This window comes from Seriola lalandi, unplaced genomic scaffold (assembly GCF_002814215.2).
Source record: "Seriola lalandi dorsalis isolate HSWRI2012SDOR001 ecotype SW California unplaced genomic scaffold, Sedor1 jcf7180002054872, whole genome shotgun sequence".
NCBI lineage: Eukaryota > Metazoa > Chordata > Actinopteri > Carangiformes > Carangidae > Seriola > Seriola lalandi.
In genome coordinates, this window is record NW_019525425.1 from 482,454 (window position 1) to 491,796 (window position 9,343).

Genomic DNA, 9,343 nt, shown 5'->3' on the forward strand with positions numbered 1-9,343 from the left:
GCTAACAGTCAAAGCCAGGGCCAGTTCCCCAGAGTTGTCAGTGGGCAGCCCAGTGTCTGGTTATCACGCTGTTTGAAATGACAATGGCTTGACTTGTATTTTCCTCCTGAGACTCAACTCAGATCTATAAGCCAGAGGGGGGTGGGGGGGTGTTAGAGGAGCAGAGAAAAGAAAAGGCTGGTCAGAGAGAGAGAGATGATAGAAGAGGGAGAGGGAGGTAGGAAACAGTACAAGAGAAAGCCTGACAAAAAGAAAAGTGAGGGGGGGAAAGGAGTAAGAGATTGACTCCTTCTGTCTCCGTATCACTGCTGCAGTTGCAGCCTTTGAGATCTACAGAGAGAGACAGAGAGGAAGGAAGAGAAAGAGAGCAAGAGCGGCAGCAGCAGCAGCAGCAGCAGCAGCTCAAGTGAAATGTTTTTCATGTGGAAGCTCCATCAGGACTTGACAACAAAAAGGGCTCCCTGTCACCTGCAGCTACACGGCGGGGCTCATCCCCAGTCACTGCGGAGCGCAGCACAGAGAAACAGACGGAGAAAACACAGCCTACAAAGAGCTCTCCCCGGGTTAGATCAGGGTGACAGACACTTAAGAGACCCAGCTTTAGTCACACATCTCTCGCCTCAGATCAGGGTATTTTGCTAACAAGCTCGGCAGCAAGTTCCCTCTCTTGTACACTGAAGCTTATGAATAAAGGCCACTTTTTCATGATGAAGAGTTCTGTGTAGAGTTGTGAGGGAATCTATTCACAAAGTCTCTTCTTTTTGGGGGGAATTTGAAAGAAGTGGAGTCCTAATTGAATTAGCTGGCTTATTAGTGTTTGACATTGTAAGCTTGGCTATAAGTAAGGAAGTGGGGACTTGGGAAGTGGATTTAAAGAGCAGTGTTGGTTTTGGTTCTAATTTTACACTCTCCTGACACACATTATTCCCCTTAGCTGCAGTTAGGCCCAGATATGGTAATGCTAATAATATGTGTGCAAGGGGGTTTAAGTGGCTCTCTCACCTCAATGGACAGGCCTGGGAAACACAGTCTATAAAGCCGGTGTCTACAATTTCGTCAATGGTGCAGACACATTATTTATGGGTGAAGCAGAACCAGCGGTGTGATTTAAAGGAGATTCATAAAGAGCAGAAAAGGTGTTATTAGACACAAAACAAAGATACTGAGTTATTATTCCATTTAAGGATTTAAAGAATAACCTTCTTCATCCTCCTCTCATCTTTGCCTTTCACAATCCTCTTATTTCAACATGTCTTGAAGGAAAAAAACACACTAAGCACACCTTTGGCTATAATACTGTTTAGCAGCCTTGATGCAGATTTTTGCCTCTGTTAGTCTGCCTTAATTTGGTCAAATCTAATTGCTAATTACACGTGCTTTCATTATCTTAGCGTGTTAAATCCAAGGGCTTTACCAGTATTATCTTTACTCACAGAAAGAAAGAAAGAGCCTTTGATCAAGATTAACAACCTATGCTCTCCTTCAGTCTTTGCAAAGACACACACACACACACACACACTTGCATGCATTCACATACTGCACAAACTTAATGAATCTGTTTCATCTCTCTTCTTGACTTTCTCTCTGTGTGTAGTCGATATTCCCCTCCCCATGCCCAGAGAACACAGTTTCTAAAAAGTACAACTCCATGTTTTTGGAGCAGTGTATTAAATAATAACACACACTACCATTGAAGCCTTATTAATCAACTTTTTCAGTCAAAAGCAGGGTTGTTCTTGATGCATCTACCATCCCACTAGGTCAGTAAAGTGTTAAAAGTCACTCGGGCAGTAGTTAACAACTTAATCTTTTGCCTCATGTTGATTGTCTGCTTCCTTTGGGAGCACAAAAGGAACCTTGTGGCTTTTACCACATCACCATGAGTGCTCCGACCATTTAAAAACACAGAAACACAAACATTGGCATTTATTGCACCTCCCCAAAAATATACTGGGGCAACTGGCAGCAAACAAATGAATAAATGTAAGCCTCCACAATTAGCCCTCGCTCTCAGTGGATGCATAATGGATCTCGCTACACAAAACGATTACGTGCCACTTGAGATGATGACAGATTGTGCTAAAAGGAGCTACTTCACCCACTTAGTCAGCTCTCTTTGGGGGTATCGCGCCGTTTGTATCTGTGGTGGAAAGGGACATGCCAATGAGGCCTGTGAGCCCCTCAGCCTCCCCAGGTGCCAGAGGGCGTAATGCCAAGCAAATGCCCCCGGCTGACACATGATAAACCTGGGGACAGGTGACCAATGTGAAGCAGGCCATTCTTCGCATTCCAGACATGCCAGCAAAGAGCCTACGGTTCACTTTCACATCTTTTAAATCGAGCAGGAAAAAAAAGGTCAACACTCGCACCGGTGTCAACAGCTCTGATGAAACAAAGGAGCGCAAAGGTTACACACTTTGACGATATAATGGCAGCTCTTTTTCTCTCTGTCTCTAGCTCTGACAGTGCTTCACTGTACTAATTTGGAAGTCAAACTTGGCCTGTTCTCAAAGGCTATCAAATATAGTGTTGAGTGCAAATTCCAGTATATTACACTGAAACCTTCATGCCAGAGGATGGAGTTTGCTACTCACATGGAAATACACCCAAAGCACAGAAAACACTAGGTCCAACTGAGATTATAGCTTTTAATCCTGGGTGAAAAGAATTATTTAGGATCACAGTTATTTTCTTATAGCAAGAAAAAAGTGATTATATGTTGGTTCCTCAAACCAAACCAAAAGTGTGTATCTTAAGAATTAAATTATAGTGTAACCTGTAATTTATGTAAATTGACAAAATGTTGCCAACAACAGAAGTCCAGTTTGAGTTTTAAAGTGAGGGAATATTCATACTGGCTTAAAGTGTATTGTCACCTTCAAAGACCTACTCAGATGCTTTGAAACAGAGACCGAGGAAGAGAGAGGAATAAAGAGAAAGAGATTCAGAGATTGGTATATTTGTCTGAGAGCATAATCACCTCAGCGCACAACACAACTGCATTTCTTTTCATTTCCATCCTTGTTTGTCTCTGTGTGTTTTTTTTTTTGCCCTGGTCTTGTATCTATCCCACATATTCCCCACTGCCCATGACATACTGGAAATGCCTGGTTAAGTGCTGTTCTGACATTAGCTGAGTGTAGTCACAGCGTTTGGCCTGGGGACAAATGCTAGAAAGGCCCTATAAATATGGATGCCACCCACCCCTCCTCTTTTCTCCCGCTCTCCCTCGGCTCCCTGATGAGTTTGCATGTGTCTGTGTGTGTTTGTGTCTGGGTGGCACACCGTTTGCTCTGTCACACCATGTCCCCACTGTTTGTTTACTCACACTGACAGAGATACACTCGCTTGCTGTCGGTGCTCACCACCTACGCCTGCTAACCATGTGCCAAAGAGCTCGCTAATGCTCCAGCTCCTCCTGTAAATAATGCATCCGCCAATGCCAGGGAGCTAGCTAGCACCGCGGCCCCAGATGTCTGAACTATTTCATAGGCTGATGAATCTGTTAGCCTGGACGTCATTCTCAGTTTGCCTGAGTGTGAGTGTGAGTATGTGTGTGTGTGTGTGTGTGTGTTTGTGTGTGTGTGATAGGGAGTGTCATTGTCACCTGCTGTTACGTCGCAGAGCATCGCACCCAGAGAGCTCAGTGCTGCGTGTAAATGATGCCAGCCAAGCCAGGCGTCTTCCTATGTGTGTACCTCTCTGCCCGTGGCGCTGTGGCGGCCCTGTGGGTGCCCCGTGGCTGCACTGATGCCAGCACGTGCGAAGCTGCAGGGAGGGTCCCCATGGGGAGGAAGAGGGCCATTAGTACAGTCCTTGCCTGAGCGTTTTACTCCACTTCAGTACACATCACAGAGGGCCGCCCTCTCACTAACTAGCTAACATATGCTAATTAGCCTGGCGACAGAGCCAGTTTCTCCCTGCTTATTTGTAGCTCCAGAGCAAAGCTGGCTGGGAGGACATGGCCAGGGACCGACTTCATTAAGTTTTCTTTTATCCACTTGAATTAAATGTAGTACAGCAGCCTGGTGTTTCAGAGTAGCTGGAAAAATATGAACGATAGGACAGGGGTGATTCTTTTAAATACAATTTCAGTTCAGTCTTATCTGCAAACTGGGGTGGTTTACTGACAACTCACTGCTTTGAACAGGCATCTAAACATAAATAAAGCTTCCTTACCTTCTAGATTAGTATGGCATACAGTCTGCTCTCGAACAACTCGCCTTTCCTGCAATGTCTTCATTTTCTAGAAACAAGAACAACCACAGCCTTAATGAAACTTAATGATGATAGTCATAACACAACAATAATCCAGTGGTCTGGAAAACTAATCAATGCGTCTTCTCTCCTTCCCCTAATGACCTGTGAAAACAAAGCAATAAAAAGGCGGCGTGTGTTTATTTTGGCCAAAGCAACAGGCTGATAAGAGGGGCTGGCTGATTAGCGCAGCGCAAAGCCAAGACGGTCACAAAGATTAGGACACTGCACAAAGCTAATGTCACCACATGAGGTGAAGGTGAAGGGGTTTGTGTGTGTGTGTATGTGTGTGTGTGTGTGTGTGTGTGTGTGTGTGAGCGCACTTCAGGAACTCTCTCTCGATGGAAATTTTACTAAAATGTATTAATTCTACCACAGCAGGCTTGTTATCTCCGTGTTAAATAGACGAAAATTTCCTGTTTGATGTCCGTACACTATAATTTTCCTGTTACTGTAACTCAAGTCAGCGGTGCAAAGTTGCTCATCCTCGTGGTGCAATGATAAACACATGTTGTTTCCCCTGTGTAGTGGCTGACTGCTGTAGCTCTTGTTTTAGCAAACCTCTTGTCTGTTGGTCTCTGGTTGATTCCTCACAGACTCTGGCCCCTCACCACAAATCATTGAGGTGAACTGTGTGCAGCTTTGGGACACAAATGTGCTTCCAAAGTGGTGCAAAAGCACCGTTACTCAGATTCTTCTTTTCCCTTTCAGACAGAAATACAAAATATATACGGGTTTGTGATTTCCACAGTTTATTTTACAGTAGGATGGCGAGTGTTGGTGACTGTTTTTAATTAGTAAAGTAAAGATATGGGAAAGAAGGAAAAATAATATTTTGCTTTCACTGTGTGGTGGGAATTAAAAAAAAAAAAAAAAAAGGAGAAAAGGACATTTTCATTTTTCCACTTTGGATCAGCAGCTGTACCTTTCTTTCTCAGCACATACTGTAGTAAATCATCTGCTTCTTGCCACTGATACAAATAAAAACTAGTTAGTACACAATTTACAACACTGGAAATCACATGTACATATGTTACACAAACACTCAGAGGAAAAGACCCCCTCAACATCATTCTCCAGGGGCCAAACCAAATACATGTCATGCATACTATATTAGGACACAGAGAATTTCTGAAATCCTCAGAATTAAAAATGTTTGAACAAGCTCTGTAATAAATGTGTTTCTTATTCCCTGGTCAGATCATATGAATACCTAAACACACAACACACTTCATATGGCAACATGGGAGATCAGTGTCAGGTGGATTACATGGAATGATGGGGTGATGTGTCTTTTTTTTTTTTTTCCTGCTTGTTGGAGAGCCTGGTGTCCTGATTAAAAATTTCAGCTCCACTGCCTTTCTAATTAATTAGCGAGGCCACTCAGAGGAGCGCTGTGGACCAATTAGTCTCTAGCAAGCCGATGATGCCTATCGCTACAGCATCACTGTACAGCTGTCGCTCCCCGCTCCGAGGACGGCTGGGGATGGACCCTCAGGTGCTCACACAGGTTCAAACAGCAGCATGCGTGCATCAGATGTATGCACACACACAGCATAATAATAATGGCAGGAGAAGAAGAGATATACAAAATGTACATGTACTGACACAGGATCATAAAAATATTTCTTAGACTGACCTCATCTTTTATCTAATGAAAATGATCATAAACAATGATATGCCTTTGAAGCTGTGAGGAACAGATATTTTAAGTCTGCATTAAACAGAAACAGCCCTTCTACTGACCTGCAGCGTCTGAGGCTGTTTGTCTTCTGCCTTTTTTTCCCTCTTTAAATATATTGAATCTTTTTGGATTTTTGACTGCTGGTCAGACAAAAATTGACAAATTCATCAGACAATAATACTGTTGCAATTTTCCGTTGTTTTGTGTCAACTAAAAACTACACCTGCATCTGGAAAACATCAATACATATCTAAAGGAAATAAAGATATAGCTAAGACAAAAATTGCAGGTTCTTCCGTTTGCCATGTTAAGCTAAACATGGGATACAGACTTCCATGACTGTAATACCATGAATTTGCTTTTCCTAACCTACAGTGCTCGACATGAAAGTCGCCCGAGTTAGTACAAAAGCCACCTGAAGAAAGAATAGACCTCTTTCACTCGTCTCTCCTCCGCACGTTAACAACAAAAGCAGCTGAAATAAGACAGACCTGTTTCTTTTTCCTAGGTCTGATGGTGAATTCATCCTGCATGCTGACCACAAGGCTGGGTGGGGAGAGGTTGGGTTGGATTGGGAGTTGGGGGGGTTGGGGGGTGTGGTGGTGGTGGTGGTGGTGGTGGGGAGGTGTCTGCATTTTATGTGGAGGGGTGGCAGGGCTTGCTGACTTTGTGAGAACGGACTAGTTATAAGACAGAGGAAGCTCATTTCCACTTCAAGGGGTCGTCTGAAACATGGCATCAGCAGGCCTCTCCGTTAGTTCTCGCACTCGCTTCGCTGTACCCTCGCACGTGTGCGCACTAATGTATGTATGTGCATGTATACACACTCACGCACACACACACAAACTCGCACATCATCTGATCGTCTCACATTCACAGATACTCTTAATGTCTCCCCATCGCCTCCTCTTCCACAGTCTAATGTTTATTCGTACTTGAGGAAAATGCGCTGATACAGTTTTTCTTCAAGACTAAAAAACAGCCAAAAGCTAAAAAAAAAATGAGGAACTTCAAAGCCCCCTATGGTGGTGGGTACACATTAATGAACACATCACACATTTCACACACGCAAACACACTCAGAACGTCCTGCAAATAATTCACTTTCTCTTACAAGTTTAATTACTAAGTGGATTTTGGATTGGCACGTTTGAGCATAAAAAAATGTGTGTGTGTGGATGTGCTTATACAGCACAGACACACACACACACACGAGTCACTCTGCAAGCACAAACAGTCAATACCATAGTGGCTGATTAGTATGAGAAGAGGGGATGAATATTGGAGAAGGACTCTCAGGAGCCGCCCATGAAACATGGAGAGGATGTCAAAGCATTTTGTTCCCATCTCGTTCATTAGATTTAACTCAGGCTAGTGGATGTTGAGAGTGTTTTTAAGTGCACTCAAAATCGCACACACACACACACGCACACACATGCACACACAGACAAAAAAAGGTACACTCTGAAAACAACACTGTTGGAAACAGTTGTAGTTATTAGATCGGCGTGTCTGACATTTTGTCGACATAAGTAATTAATTTAGCCTTTCTATTGGGAAAGTCCAAAGAGCCCAATTAACATGGCTAATATTGCTGCATCGTGTAAAAACATCATTTTTTTAAATACAGAGGGAATATTCAAATGACTTGCCTTCATTATTCAAATGTATAAGCAAAATCATCACTGGGGAAAGAGACAAGACGGGATTCGCACTCACAGGAACAAGAAAATGATAATCAATCTTTTATTTCTGCAAAGCAATCAAATAAACAGCATTTGTGCTTTTCTTTTATCTGGGTTTTTCTTATTTGTGTCATCTGGAATTTAAGGGTTTCTGACATTTGTCCTCATTATTTTATACAAGAAATTTTAAAGGCTTATTTTTGGAAGATCATATATCGATTAAGTGCCATGTAACACTGATTTTTGTAAATTATTTAATGGAAAGAAAACAGCAGATTTGGACATCGTGGCAGTATGTTTGCACAAGCTTAAAAGCAGTTTGGTATTTGATTGAAATTACAGAGTAAGTCAAAGCTTTAGAGAAAGAGAATTTTTGACTTTTACAGTTGGTCCAGTACACATGCTCAGACAGGAAGCCAGGCCAAGACTCGCTCAGTTGCCAAATCCCACGGCTTTGTAAGCAACACGCTGCAGAAATGGAATCAGACGAATAATAGTCTTAATTCAGAGAGTGAAAATGTAAAAGTCACAGGCAGGAGTGAGGGACGTTTTATAGTCTATTTGAATCTGTTTTTATAGATTGCTATTGTGGTACTGTGTTTTCTATTTTCACGGCTCGTTCGGGTATTTGTTTTCAAGCGAACTCGGAGGGCCCCACTAGTGCAAGGCCCGGGCTCTTGGCTCTACTCTCCCACTCGTATAGCTGTAACAAAGTCAATATTACAAAGAGGTAACACATGTCGAGGTATGCTTCAGGCCTGCCCTGGTGTTGTGATCCTGGATTGGGACACACACACACACACATACACACACGTACACTGTGTAAAAGAATGCATACCTTCAATGGTAGGCTGCCTACCTCCATGAAGAAAAATGTATCCCGCTTTTTTTTTCATCTCTTTGCAAATTTGTTCTCTGGTTGAAGCTGGTATTTTGGCTTTCACACATGTGAAATTGTTCGTGTGTGTGTGTGTGTGTGTGTGTGTGTGTGTGTGTGTGTGTGTGTGTGTGTGTGTGAGGGCCAGTTTGTTTTGTTTTTCCCTTACTTCAGCACATCTGAGAGAGCTTTTCTGGAACTCCTGAGCCCTGTCCAAACAAAGATGGCCGAATGTGAGGGATGGAGGGGAGGTGGATCAGGGCGTGCGTGCGTGCATGTGTGTGTGTCTGTGTGTCTATGCGTGTCTGTGTGTGTCTGTGTGTTTGTGATTTTTCAAGTAAGCTGGGACCAGAAGGGCCTTGCGAAAAACCAAGAGGAGGGAGAGAAAACCGAGCCCCTGAGAAAGGCAGCTGGAAACACGGAGACTTGTGGTCTTTCTCTCCCCCACTTCTCCTCCTCAACAACCCCCCCCCTCCCCCCCATCCCGCTCTCTCTCCCTGGTCCAGCTGCACTCAGATGTGTCTGCCTGGTCCCCCCCGAATCCCCCTCCCCCTCCTCCCCTCACCTCTGCACTCCCAAGCTCAATGCCACTGCCAAGGAGAGAGAGAAAGAGGGAGAGTGAGTGAGAGAGTGTCGCAGCTGGTAATACTTACTGGCCATTTTACCGCGGTAAAGGCATGAGATTCATTAGCCCAGGGCCTGCGTGTTTTGTGCTGAGTACCGGCCGTGTTATTGTTAGGATGTGGTAAAATTATAAATATGGAGGGGTGAGGGGGTTTTCGGGGGGAGAGGCGAGTGTTGGAATCTAAGTGGAACGGGTGGAGAGGAGAGAGTGTGAGGT

General features: G+C 43.8%; 1 protein-coding gene across 2 annotated transcripts in view; it reads left to right on the plus strand.

The window, feature by feature from the left end:
- The window catches only part of bnc2 (basonuclin zinc finger protein 2), a 164,339-nt gene that overhangs the window by 99,387 nt on the left and 55,609 nt on the right, over positions 1-9,343 (plus strand). The gene's annotated exons all lie outside the window — the stretch shown is intronic.